Genomic DNA, 13,488 nt, shown 5'->3' with positions numbered 1-13,488 from the left:
AGGCTCCACTCAGGCTTTATTCATTTTTTATATATCACCTCGGCACGCAGCAATCGCTGCACTTAACCCATTATGCTAGGTAACGCTCCCCAGAACGGTCGCTCCCTCCCCGGGATAAATTATTAACTTCCTCCACATCCCATCATTTATCACCCAGCCCCATCGAGCAGAACGGGAGAACCATTGCTCATATCCATGGCAACAAGGGCCCATTTGTGCAGCAGTTGGAGGCTGCTGATGAAGGGGGGTGAGGAAGAAGAGGAAGCAAGAAAACAAATAATACCTGCTCTTATCAAGCTCTCGATTGCTAGCATCGGAGCATGCTCATCCTTTTGCACCTGAGTTTTCTGCCTTATCCTGGGTTATTCCTCTTTTTCTAATCTCTACGAGCCGCCCCTTCTCTTCCTCCTGGCTCCTCTCGTCTCCTCCACACCACCAAGCCCTCTCCTCAAGTGTGAGATGGCAGCAGTATGGGTAATTAGATCAGAGCTTTTCCTTTGTCTCCATGGAGATGAATCATGCAGTCGGGGTGACAGTCTGAGTTTTAGCACTACGCTGTAACCTAATCAGAATGTTTGAACCCCGGCCAGAGCGCTAACGTAACCTAATAATACCAACATGAACCTGTGGTGACCTGCATCCCTGTGCACAGCCGGGCACACAAACAGGGGTGATGAGAAGGTCTGGTTAAATACACCAGGTCACATCCCAGGACGTGCTTGTGTGCGTGTTTCCATGGGTGTGTACGTGCATTGGTGGGTTTCTGGAGCTCAAGCGCAGGAGGCCCTCACAGGTGTCCTAATTCATGAGAAATTGCAGCTCATGAATAATTAAACACAAAATGCAAATGTGCTCCTTTGATCATTTACATTCATGTCTAACAGCATTAATTAATCAAACAAACCTTTTCTTTATCCCCAGTGGAATAGGGAAAAGAAAGAAAAAAAAAAAAAAAACACCAGCAGTTACGGCACAAAAATTCAAATACACACAAACCTTGGCAAGGCAAGTATACAAAACTAAAAATCCAAACACACTAAACAAGTTTGGTAATCACAGCATTAAACCACCTCTACTGTGAGCAGCACAAATTAGAACAACACAACCTTGGACCAACCACACTATGAAGGTGACTTATTATTTCATTCATGTGAGATTGCTGAAATATCCATTAGCTGCACCAACTGTATGCACAAAACCATAGAGCAAAGCATGAGGAATTCTAACAGTGAGACGCAAAGTTACATTTTGCCACGAACACAGGTTGTACGGCACCTTCTGCTGCAACATTTACACAAGCATTAACAAACCCAGTAAGCAGAGAATGAACCAGATAAGTCATAAAACATAATACACAGTGCAGGGAGAATTCGGACCAAAGCTACTGTTGCCACTAATGCTTCAAATGCATGACACAATCACACAAGGAGAGACAAGTACACACAGAGCGGCCCACAAACCACACTGTGGTTGATCAGAGTTTCACGGGCTTTTTCAATATGCTCACTCTCGGAGATGAACCTTATAAACAGCCACTCTTCAGCTGACCTCTTGTTTATAGCAACAGTATCGTACACAAAGGGGAGGCTCATAAAGAAACAAACAGAGCAGTCCCCTTCTTCTTATCTGTCCTCATTTATGCCTCTATCTTTTTCTTTCTTGATTGGTGGTTCTCGGCTCTCCCTTTAGCAACAGCTTCACCAAACCAACCCCTCTCGACGCCTTAATAAGTCTGTTTGCATGCAGCACACACTTGTAGAGGCCTCATCTCGCACAGAAGCAGCACACACACATGCAAAGACAAACTCCTATAACTCCCTGCTGGTATCACTCTCCTCCTGTCACACCCTTCTGTCATCAATTTCTTCTCAGTGACAGAGAGCAGTGCATCAGACTTATGGGGGATATCAATGTCTCCAGCATAAAGGGGAGGAGGGAAGGATGCACACCTCAGGCTGCTTTTAGGACACCCCATAAAGCTAAATGATAGTTGAAGGAGATGAGAGACACAGGGGAAGGCATGGGGAGCGAGATGGGGAGGAAAAGCGAGCGGCGGTTGTAAACGTTATGGCAGGGGGCAGTAAATAACTGAGATACAGATCTACGGCACATGGGTGACGTTTGCTTGTGAGGTATTTTTGAGCGCTGACGGCAGTATTAACAAGGTTAAAAAGGACTCAACGGTTGGCTGAGTGATCGCTTGCTGTGTGTTTGTGTGTGTGCTTGGCGATTTACGTTTCCAAATGGTTGACAATGTGCAGTATTCTCCCGTTGACTGATCTCACCAAGGGATTTACGCTCACAGCCAGTGTCCAATGTGTCTAATGCGAGGCTGTAAATAGCTGTCCGTCTCCAGTGACATTGTCAAACTGTCTATAAACATGTCACCTCGGACGGTTTTAGTCACATCGGACAGGAAAGGCCAGGCAGCCATTAAACAATCAGTTTACACTAATAAAGACAGGGCTGTCCATGTTGCCGTGGACATGGAGTTGGGGGCATTTGTGTTGATTATTTCTCCATTTGAGTGCTCTGTTCAAAGAGTGGGCTGTGAAGGTAAATAATCTCTTAAATATGCATGATGTCGTCAAAATGGAGAGGTTGACACCAGTCGAGATTTAACAAGCATTGTAAACAGATATCGTAAGATAAACACTCGCACAGAAATATGGTACATGAGCCCCTGGTGAGGTGGGGTCAGAGGAGGAGCCCAGAGACTTGCATGTTCTGTAGTCAAAAGGATCTTTGATGGACATTTGTGCTTTACGTGTTTTTAGATGTGAGTCTGTAGAAAAGGGCAAGGACAGAAGGTTTATCCTGCTGATGATGTGTTGTTGCAATAGTAATCCTGTGGGAGCAGTGTGGGGTGAACCCCAAATACCCAATGGACCAGACAGGAGGACATTGCCAAAGCCCCAACAAGTGGGAACCAGCAAAGCAGTGGAGAGGACCACATAGCAGGCATGCATCCTGCACCAAACAAACCAGAAAAAGCATGAGCGCAGCAATGCAAACACGAGCAACTGACCCACAGCTGAGGCTGCAGTGACACCATTGTTAAATAGATTCAGCACCACGATTCATCAAAGGGCGGGAACACAAAGACCCTCCATAATAAAACACTGGATGAAAAAAAATAAAGCAAAACACTAAATAGTATGTCCACCAGTGTGTGGCTCCACTGTAATGTTTTGGGAAAATCAGAGATTATAGATGGGCTCAGAGGGCTATTCTTATCGACAGCTTCAAGGGGAAAAGGGTTGGAGACCACTGCAATAAGCCTTGAAGACACACACTTCTGCCTGTACAGATCATTGACACACGTGCACACCTACAGAGATGCTTTAGAACAAGGTCAAGGAGACAGTGTTGAACTCAGGCGGAGATCAATAGAGCGCTGAGTGTTTCTGCACCTTTTGCCTCATGGCAACATTTTCTTTGGCCTTTTGAGATCCCCCCACCTAAGCCTCTTTCTCTCCCTTTACAACACTACTAACAAACAGGCAGCGGACCAGCAGTCTATACAAGAGGTGCATTTCCTAAAGTGTAAAGGCTCATACAGAAAAGCTTTACAGTCTCTAGTATAGCTGTCAGCGCTGTATGCGTGTGTCTGGATGTGTCCCAGAGCCTGTGTTAGTACTGCTGTGGGAGATCTATGGCTGGTGACTCCAACTCACTGGCACCCCACGAGCAATAGCCTGAATGTGATGGGCAGATGAAAGGAGAACAAGGCAGTGACAGAACGACAAGCAGAGGAGAGGCAGAGAGAACATGTAAAGGACAAAATGCTTTCTTCCCTGGTTGGGAGCATCTCATTTTTTCTCATTAGGAGAACTCATCCGAGTTCAGAGGATAAAAGGCGAACTGATAGCCGGCATTTCTCTCTCACTCCATTTCTCCTCTCCCTCTTTTTCTCCCACTGTGCACATGCCACCTAATTAATTACACTCTACCATTGCATTGCTACAACAACCACTGCCGGCTAATTACCAGCACGCCTCAATCATGACCCCACTTCAAGGGTTCTTGTTATGTTTTTGTGTTTTTGTGCTTGCGTGCGTACGTGCATGGGTGCGTGCGTGCTTATGTGTGTGTGTGCGTGCCTATGTGTGTGTGTGTGTGTATGCATTGGAGATAGAAAGATGGAAGAGGAGTACATGTGGGATATGCTGAGGAAAGAGGAAGTACGGTACCAAACATATGACTGAATTACAGCTTACAGAACGGAATGACAAAAGAGAGGAAACCTCTCCTCTCCATGCCCAACTGGACCTCATCAGGTCAGGCTGCAACCAGAAAGGTCGGTGGGGAGTCCAAACTATGGGGTGCGTCACCCCTGTAACATCACTATCAATCAATGTTCAGTCCCCTGAGGCTGGTCAGGCCTCGGTGCTGCTGCAGCCCACATGGCCAGGCTCCTCGGCTCCCACTGGTCTAAACACGCTCATTCTGATTGTATCATGAAGAAAAATGGGACGAGGCAGAGCCTCTGAAAACACAGAGGCGATGCAAGGTGCAAACCACATACACCACATGTAACTTCCCCACGGTTGACTAGAGTGCAAGAGAAATGAAGAGGGAGATAGAGAGGGAGCCAGCTATAATTTGTTTAGTGTATGTGATTGCATTAGTGTTGGGGTCATATTATTCTTCACCCACGTCACACACACTGGGAGCTGGAGCCCAGTAGAGCAATTATAACTTTAATAGTGTTTCTCACACGCACACGCACACACACACACACACACACACACACACACACACACGTGTGCACTCCTGTATCGCTCAGTATGTTCTAACAATGTTAATCCTATTCTTAAACTACAATAAACAATTTAAAAGAAAAATCATAGAAGCCCTTCATTTTCAGAGTTTGAAGGTTTCTGTTTCTGAAAGTATGACACCCCCCCCCCAAAAAAAAATAAGAAAACAAATGAATAAATAAAATCTGCAATCCAACGATGAAACAATGATTACAAAAGAGGTGACGTTTAGTTCTTGCCACCCTTGCAATTTGAAAGACACAGAAAAATCAGGAGGACAAGAGACAGAGGCAGAAAGAGTGAGAGTGAAACAGAATGTACTAGTATAATGGGCCAACAGAAGAGAAGAGAGACCATGTTCGCTGTCAGCCATTAACATGGCCAGAACTAAATTATTCACTGCACTCTGTCACCTTACACAAGCCTGGGCTAACATAGACTAAAGAGGGCTCTGTGTGTGTGTGTGTGTGTGTGTGTGTGTGTGTGTGTGTGTGTGTGTGTGTGTGTGTGTGTGTGTGTGTGTGTGTGTGTGTGTGTGTGTGTGTGTGTGTGTGTGTGTGTGTGTGTGTGTGTGTGTGTGTGTGTGTGTGTGTGTGAATACATAGTGGTTAGTTAAGAAAGAAGAGCCCTCATCAAGAAAGAGCTCAGTATTGCCATCCAGTGGTGAAATTAAGACTGTGTAAAAGCATTACTTGCCCACCTGCAAATTAGTGGAAACAAAACCTGCATGCAAATAGTATTAAAAGTATTGACCTTTCGATGCCCTTGAAGATGCACCACCAACACAAGTACACATATCCATAAACACAGCAAACAATCATAAAAAGACAGGACGGAACAGCTCTGTGTAAGGCAAGCTGTTGTCCATGTCGCCTGCTGGTTTTCTATGGCACAGGAGAGTGTGGTTTGGAGGAGCAGCTGGCCAAACAATACAACCTCACCTGGAGTCATTTACATGGATTATATGTGTGTCTGTGTCTGGATATGTGTGTGTGCGTGCCTGCCTGCCTGCATGCGTGTTATGATGAGTGGGACTGTCTCCTGTTGCTGCTCTTCTCCATCATGTTCTTGAAAGTGCCGTTGGCAAGGAAACCACAGAGAGCGACAGACATGAGAGAAAAGTCAAGGAGCACAGTTTTGGGTGAGAGCGAGACAAAAAAGGGAGAAAAAAAAAAAAGGGCAGACAAATGAGAGAGGGAAAATAAAAGCAGAGAATGTTGGAAGTGAGGGGCGGTGGGGGCTGCAGAGGTGGAGGGAGATGGAGAGGCGAGTTCAGAGGGGTGGCAAAGAGCATGTGACTGTGCGACCCATGCCTCCCACTGACAAGCTTTATTACGGTCCCTCCTGCAGAGAGACAGCAAAAAGCACTTAGCCTCAGCCAAGTCGCCTGACAGTGGAGGACGGTTTAAAGGGATGGAAGGAGGGAGGGATGGAAGAGCAGGGGGGAAAGGAGAGAGAGAGGAGAGAGAGAGAGAGAGAGAGATGGTGTAGGCAGGGACAATGAGGGTGAAGCATGACTGAAGTCGAAAGAAGGAAATTAAGATCTGAAGAAAGGGAAAGGGAGGAAGAAAACATGACAAGCACACAAAGAAAAACAAAAGGACGAAAATTAATCCAGCAGCATTCAATTATTAAACCATCAGCACTGATTAAACTGTTTCTGTTTAAGCCTTTTTGTGGATGTAAAACATCCTCACTTTTCCTTGTACCCAAACATGCATTGAGTTCATCTCAGTTTTGTTTTTTTTGGAAGGCGGTAGTTTACCTCGGTATTGAATTACATTGTCAGGTTTTCTTATCTCTCCGTCTGTTGTAAATAAAATGAGACAGACACACACAGCACAGCTTGCTGCCAGCCCTGAGTGTGCAGGCAGTCAGCCTTAATCCTGCTTAAACACCTGTTTCCTGGTGAATGTGGGGTCAAAGGTCAAAGTCTGGAGTTTCCCCACTAAGTGGTCATCTTCTGCGGAGCTACTGCTGAAACTTGTCTGTAACCTGACCTCACTGCCCCGCAATAAACTTTAATGTCACGTCGGGTGGCCTCAATGCTTAAATAGAACTTCTTTTTTTAAATTAAAGTCATAAAATTGCGCAAAGATAAAAATGTAATCAAATGCAAGATAAACGAACAGACAGCATGCGTTTATCATAGCGACATGAATACTTTTTTCAACCCACCCAAGTATCCAAAATACATGTTTTTTCTCTCTGTAAAATTATTCAGAGTTAATGAACATGAACATATTTAAACTTAACCACAAGAAAGGTTTTTGAAATATCTTGGGAAAAGTGTCACAATTGGGCTGTACTACAGTATGATGCTTAGTCCTCTCGCTAGTTCATATCCAGGTTGGGTTTGCGAGTAGTTCTATCAAGAGTTTGCATGTTTCCTGCTTTCGGCCGGCTGGGATTGGATCCAGTGTTCCTTAAGGTGGATAAAGTGAATCAAAAGAGATGGAAAAATGTTTCACAGCCCAGATTAAGCTTCGGTGGGTTCATGACTCAAGAGTCAGGTTTCAAACCCTGGAATGCCCCCTGGAGTGTTGCACAGTGGCTGTACACTGATATGGGAGGAATGGATAAAATACAAATAGCTGTTTATGTAACAATTACCAAGAAATTATTTCTTTTCTTTTCACAAACGTTCTACCAAAAAATCTAACTTGATCCTCCAGGATCTATAGTGACCACATACTTACTGCAGGGATTTTCTTGTGACTCAGACAATACATTTGGTATTGCAAGATGAATTACAAGCCCTCTTGTCAATAGTCCACAGTGTGAACCAAACATCCAATGTGGAATAACAACACAATCTGACATTTTGTCGTCATTACATAGTGCAATTCCCGTGATCTCTGAGCAGGAAATAATTAAGGGCATGAAATGAAGAGAGGTTTATTACTTCCTGACTTCGCGACAGCTCCAGCCTGCTGATGTATCTGCTGATGAGCTATGGCCAAGTAATGACGTGCTCTGTCGGCTGTGAATCTATAGGTCTCTGCGAGGTCTACTCTTTCTGGCTCCAAGGCTCTGCATGGAAAACCACAGTCACTAAATCAAACCCATCCGGAGTGAGACGGGAGAAAGTCAGAGAGAGAAAGAAAAGGAAAAGATGGGTGAGTAGGGGGGGGGGGGGGGGGGGGGGGGTGAGGAGGTTAGGTGAGTAGGGGGGGGGGGGGGGGGGGGGGGGTGAGGAGGTTACCCAGGAGTGACTGCACAATAAGGTCAGTGTGACCAGAGGAGAATCCTGACTCAAACTACACACGCACGCACGCACGCACGCACGCACGCACGCACGCACACACAAACAAACACATTAAGCACATAAATGCAAACAAAGTGAGTGATTGAGTCAGGGCACAAGCCCCTGCCCACCCTGTGAGTGGCTAATAACCATGGCACTGGGCCAAACCCACTGTCTCCTGACTAATTCCCCCAAGCCCGCCAGGACTGGCGCCACACTGCAGAACAGAGCTCTGTTTTTCAAAAATCCTGTGATCATTACATTACTGAACTACTCAAATAGATGAATGAAAAAACAGCCACACAGGCCAACCAGCTTACTTGCCCCCTGAAGGAAAGATATAATGGGACAGACAGAAAGGGCACGGTGAATTAATATTTGTTTGTCGAGATTCCCTCTCTTCACTTAATATACACACACACATACACCTGCAAATGCACATGCCTCACGCACACACAAACACCTAAATGCCCACTCCGCTCTGCTGGAAAATGAGGGCAGGAAGGTGGCATTGTGCCAAAGCCAAGAGACTCAATACATCCGGGTCTCCAGTGGCATTTTAATCACACACACACACACACACACACACACACACACACACACACACACACACACACACACACACACACACACACACACACACACACACACACACACACACACACACACACACACACACACACACACACACACACACACACACACACACACACACACACACACACACACCCATCTGCTGCTTCATAGGAGTTTGTCACTTGAAGTTGTCCCACCCTGCAACGCTCACAGTTATTATGGATAAAAGAAAATGGGAGAGAAAGAGAGGGGGGTGGGGTGGGTGGGGGGGGTGGGGTGGGGGGGGGGGGGGGTGCAAACAGTGGCATTAGTCTCCCCATGCTTTGTCTTTCCCCTTCTCATGTTTCTTTTAATACACAGTCCCTGTCACCTCTGCATTCAATGTCCACTGTATCCTCAAGCACACTGTATTTTCCTCTTCCACCTCTCCCATCACTCCCACTTCTACAACCTCTCATCTCACTTTCATCTTGCCCTGCTCCGGTCATCCACCTGCTGTGTTCTTCTCGTGACATGGACAGACTGTTCTTCATGTTCTATGTGAATGTGCAGCTCATGTACTTTGATATTGCTGCTACCTGCAGACTCAACATGTGCTCCAGCACACCTAATGTCAAATGTTAACCAAGGTATAGAAAAAAAAAACCCCGTATAAATACTCTACCAAAGCAAATGCAGATTGCCAGAAACTGTGTACCCCCCACCACCTTTTGTGCCCCAACCAATACCCACACCCCATCTTCAGCAGTGCTTTGTGCTCCCACAGTGGGTAATTGTAATTGTATTGAATTGGCCAGCAGCCAAGTACACACAACTGCAAAGTCTGCCAAGTCCAGCTGTGCCATTGCAATCAAAACACACTTAAAGCTTATCTCGTGAAAATCACATCATCAGCAAGTGTAATCCACCAGCCAGATACAGTACGTACACACAAACACAAACACAAACACAAACAAGCACAACAGTAAATGTATTTACAGAATAAAGCTACTTCAAAACAGTTAAACCAGAGGAACGAGGAGAGAGGAGCATAATTCCACAAACTCCCTCACCATATATTGCTGACTATATATAGATTTTAGGCATTTATCCATCCATGACACATCAGTGCAGTCAGTGCATTTACCTTGATTTTCCACCGCGAATATTGATGAATTGACTGTGTGGTTGTTTTCAGAGTGGTGTGTGAAATGTTTAGTGAATGTGCTAACAGGTCTACAGAACTGGAGCATATTGTGGTCACACCAGATGTCACAACCTCCCCCCTCTGACTCTGTTTCCTGTCTGATAGGGGCTCAAGATAAACTGCAATATGTTGGGGCATTTTAAATGAGAAGCACTTATGACTTCATGTGATCCTGCAGAGAGGAGGCACCGGTGGAAAGCAAGACGACAACTGCCTTGCAGCATATGGAGGCATTTAATGATTTAAACCGTCTTGAGATCATGAGTGATTCTGTAGCTCTCCACTCTATTCTGCATGAACGCCACAATCGTGTCTTGTGTCACGTTCCCAGCCTGAGCGGAGGAAATGGGCCATGTCATGTCAATGTGAGCTGCGCACAACATGCATGATGGAGAGCTCTTAAATAACTCATGAATACCCTGTTCTCAGCCCACACCAGACCACTGGGAGGATCATTCAGTGTTTCATGTGTGTGTTTCTTGATGTGTGGTGGTCCCCTTTGTCATGACTGTTTAACCAAGTGTCTGTGTGGTCATGACTGTGGGTTCAGATGGAAGGAGACCTTGAGATGAGTTTCTGTAGAAAACAAGGGGGCCCTCATGGCTACACAGAAATAGCCAGAGAGAAAAGAGCAAAACAGACCTGAAACAGTACAGCAGAGACAAAGTTTAAAAAAAAAAAAAAATGTAGGGGTAGTGATAAAAAAAATGATTAAAAAAATACTGTACTTTGAAGTAAAAAGAGAATAGGTGAGACAGAAACAGGATATGTATACTTAGTAGAAGTGCAGTCCAGTAACACTGATAGGAAGAGACAGCCAACACTTTCAGCATAATCACACTGAGCTCCAAACCCCACTGTTGTGATGGCCTCCCTCTGGACATGCTGCCGTACATACAGTATGCACACACAGCCTCTCGCCACTTTTTGTGCCCGTGCTTGCTTCATCATGCCATCTTTTACCTCGCTTGAATCACTTTATCAATCCAATCCTCTTAACCCTTGAATGAAGAAACTCCGAAAAAGGTAAGAAATAAAAAGTAGAATAAAAACAGTGCTTATATAAAACATAGTTTGTATTCATTGATGGGTGATGCTTCACTCAAAAGTAGAATTCCAGATCACCAAGAAAAGGAATAGAAAGTTATAGTCAGTAAACATGTGCATCTGTGTGTGAGCATGAAAAGAATTCACTTGTGTGTAAGATTAACAATTACGGGCCGTTTGTCTTCAACAATGCAGTTGGATATAGTGAATGATGATGAATAGTCCAGATCCTGAGAACATTTGTAAAACAAATTGCAGGCAAATATCTCGGCCTCACCCCTGTCACACTGAGCTGCTTCATTATGTTGATTCTCATGACAATAAGTCAGAACAATGAGATTGATGTAGTTGAGAAATTGGTGTTGTAGATTTACATATAGGTGGAAGAGAGCGATCAAATAGTCATGAGAGACTGCAGCATAAAAAACAAGACAGCGCAAGTCCGACTCAATCATTTTTGTCACTGTTCAGTTTCAGTGTTAGAGCTGCCTCAGAGCTCATCTCAGTCACCCCAGGGGTCCCACTACTTCCTGTGGTGCCACACAGCAGGGTCAGAATGACACTGCAGCCAGGAAGAAGGAGGCATTGATAAGATACCTGCCAAGTAAAGAGGTAAATATTTGGAGGGTATGGCATTTTCTAGTTAAATAATGCAGGCTAAATCAAAGCATTTTTTTTTTTTGTGGAGTCAACTGTAGGAGAGACTCAGCAAATGTGGGAGTGAGTCTGCAGCACAGGATGTGACAACATCAAGAAATGCAACATTGAAATCAAACGAGTAATTCAGACAATGCTGCAAGAGACAAAATTTTATTGAAATGCATGAATTTGTTGAAATTTTAATATATCTAGCGGGAAGTGAAATACTGTAAATCATAGTTGAGAAATAAAAAAAAAAACAGGCAATAACAAACAAATGAATAACTATAAACACGTTAATGGACAAATTACTCACTGGAAAGTGGATGGTCAGCTTTCTGTACTTCTGAAGATGCAGTGTGAGTTGTGGTGTGGTCTCCTGCAGCCTGTGAGAGTCTCGAACCCGAACTTTTCTCCTTGCTGGGACCAGCTGCACCCTCAGTCTCACCACTAACCTGAAAGATATGAAATCACAATGAATTTCTGAAAATATCTGTAAGTTAAAAAAACCCCAAAAGAATCAAAAACAAGTGGAAATTTACTAAGTGGGTAATGTAAGTATACGTCATCTTGATTAAAAAAAACAGATATAGATTTGTCACAACAGCAGTATTGGCATGAAAATAATAAACTCTAAACCATATAAAGAGACCGATGGCGCAAATATAGCAATTAACTGTGGATCTATTTTGTGAGCGATGCAACCATTTTTAGCTGCTGTCACAGCGTTCAAGATTCTTGCTATAAAAAGACAACAACAAAAGTGGAAGAGGCTCTGGGTGAAAAAGTGTCCTTTCCCTGAAGTGACAGAGCTGGAAACCAGACAGACAGAATCAAAGAGGGGGAGAGCGAGAGAGAGAGAGAGAGGCAGAGAGAAAGAGAGAGGCAGAGAGAGAGACTTCTCCTGACAGACCAAGTCTGATGTGAGCTCCACTGTGCTCCCTTCCACGACTGAAAGAGGAACTGGGGATGAGACTTCAGGAGGGAGACAAGCTGACCATGAGAAGCAGAGGGAGAAGCAGAGGGTGGCTGTCAGCAAAGAGAGAGAATTCAGTGGAGGAGACTTGAAAAAAGGCTGTGATGGCTTCCTCCATTGACGAGTAACAGAGAGACAGGCAGGGGAGGTGCAGTGCATCCTAAGACAAAAAGGCACCCTGGGCTTATGAAATATACATAACTCTCAGCTGGAGACAGAGACACGGAGCGACAGAGCAGAGGAGGGCCCTGAAGACTGACGAGACTCCACTACCCCTCCTAAACACACACGGCTAAAAATAAAATACAGACACATTCCTAATGACTTCTCATGAGGAGCCGGGGGGGGAAGTAGTTACTGTTTTTTTTTATATGGGTGTGTGTGTGTGTGTGTGTGTGTGTGTGTGTGTGTGTGTGTGTGTGTGTGTGTGTGTGTGTGTGTGTGTGTGTGTGTGTGTGTGTGTGTGTGTGTGTGTGTGTGTGTGTGTGTGTGTGTGTGTGTGTGTGTGTGTGTGTGTGTGTGTGGTGGCATTCAAACATGCATGCAGGTGTTTGTGAGCATCCGGGTGCATCAGTACTTCCTCCTTCCGTTACAGACTGAGCTGGCAAAACCACGAAAGCAACAATGACACATAAACCGACACGTGCTCTGGCTGTTGGCCGATATGCAAATTCTGCTACTGGTCTTCTGGGTTGAGAAGCGTACCTTAACCGCCTCTCACAGACCTGTTCACCTGCCTTCTCTTCGAGCCCAGACAAGTGCTTGTGCTCGCACCAGCAGTCAGAAAACATTTAGAGAGTTTAACCTAACAAAAACCCCATCCCTTGTTGGCGCTAATGATCCACCTGTCCCATAAAGTGGCAGCTGTACTGCCACTTTATGGGACAGCGATAGAGGGATTCTGACGTGATTGCATTTGTGTATATTTCTGTGTACATGAATGTCACAGCGTTCATGCACTTTTGTATTTTATAGGGTTTACTTATCTTTTTCCCCTCATCAGACTCTACATCTAACTCACTTGAGTTGTGTGGAAAAGAAATTCCAGGCAAAT

Source organism: Blennius ocellaris, assembly GCF_963422515.1.
Source record: "Blennius ocellaris genome assembly, chromosome: 1".
NCBI lineage: Eukaryota > Metazoa > Chordata > Actinopteri > Blenniiformes > Blenniidae > Blennius > Blennius ocellaris.
The sequence above is the reverse complement of the archived record's forward strand: the minus strand, read 5'-3'. Positions refer to the sequence as shown.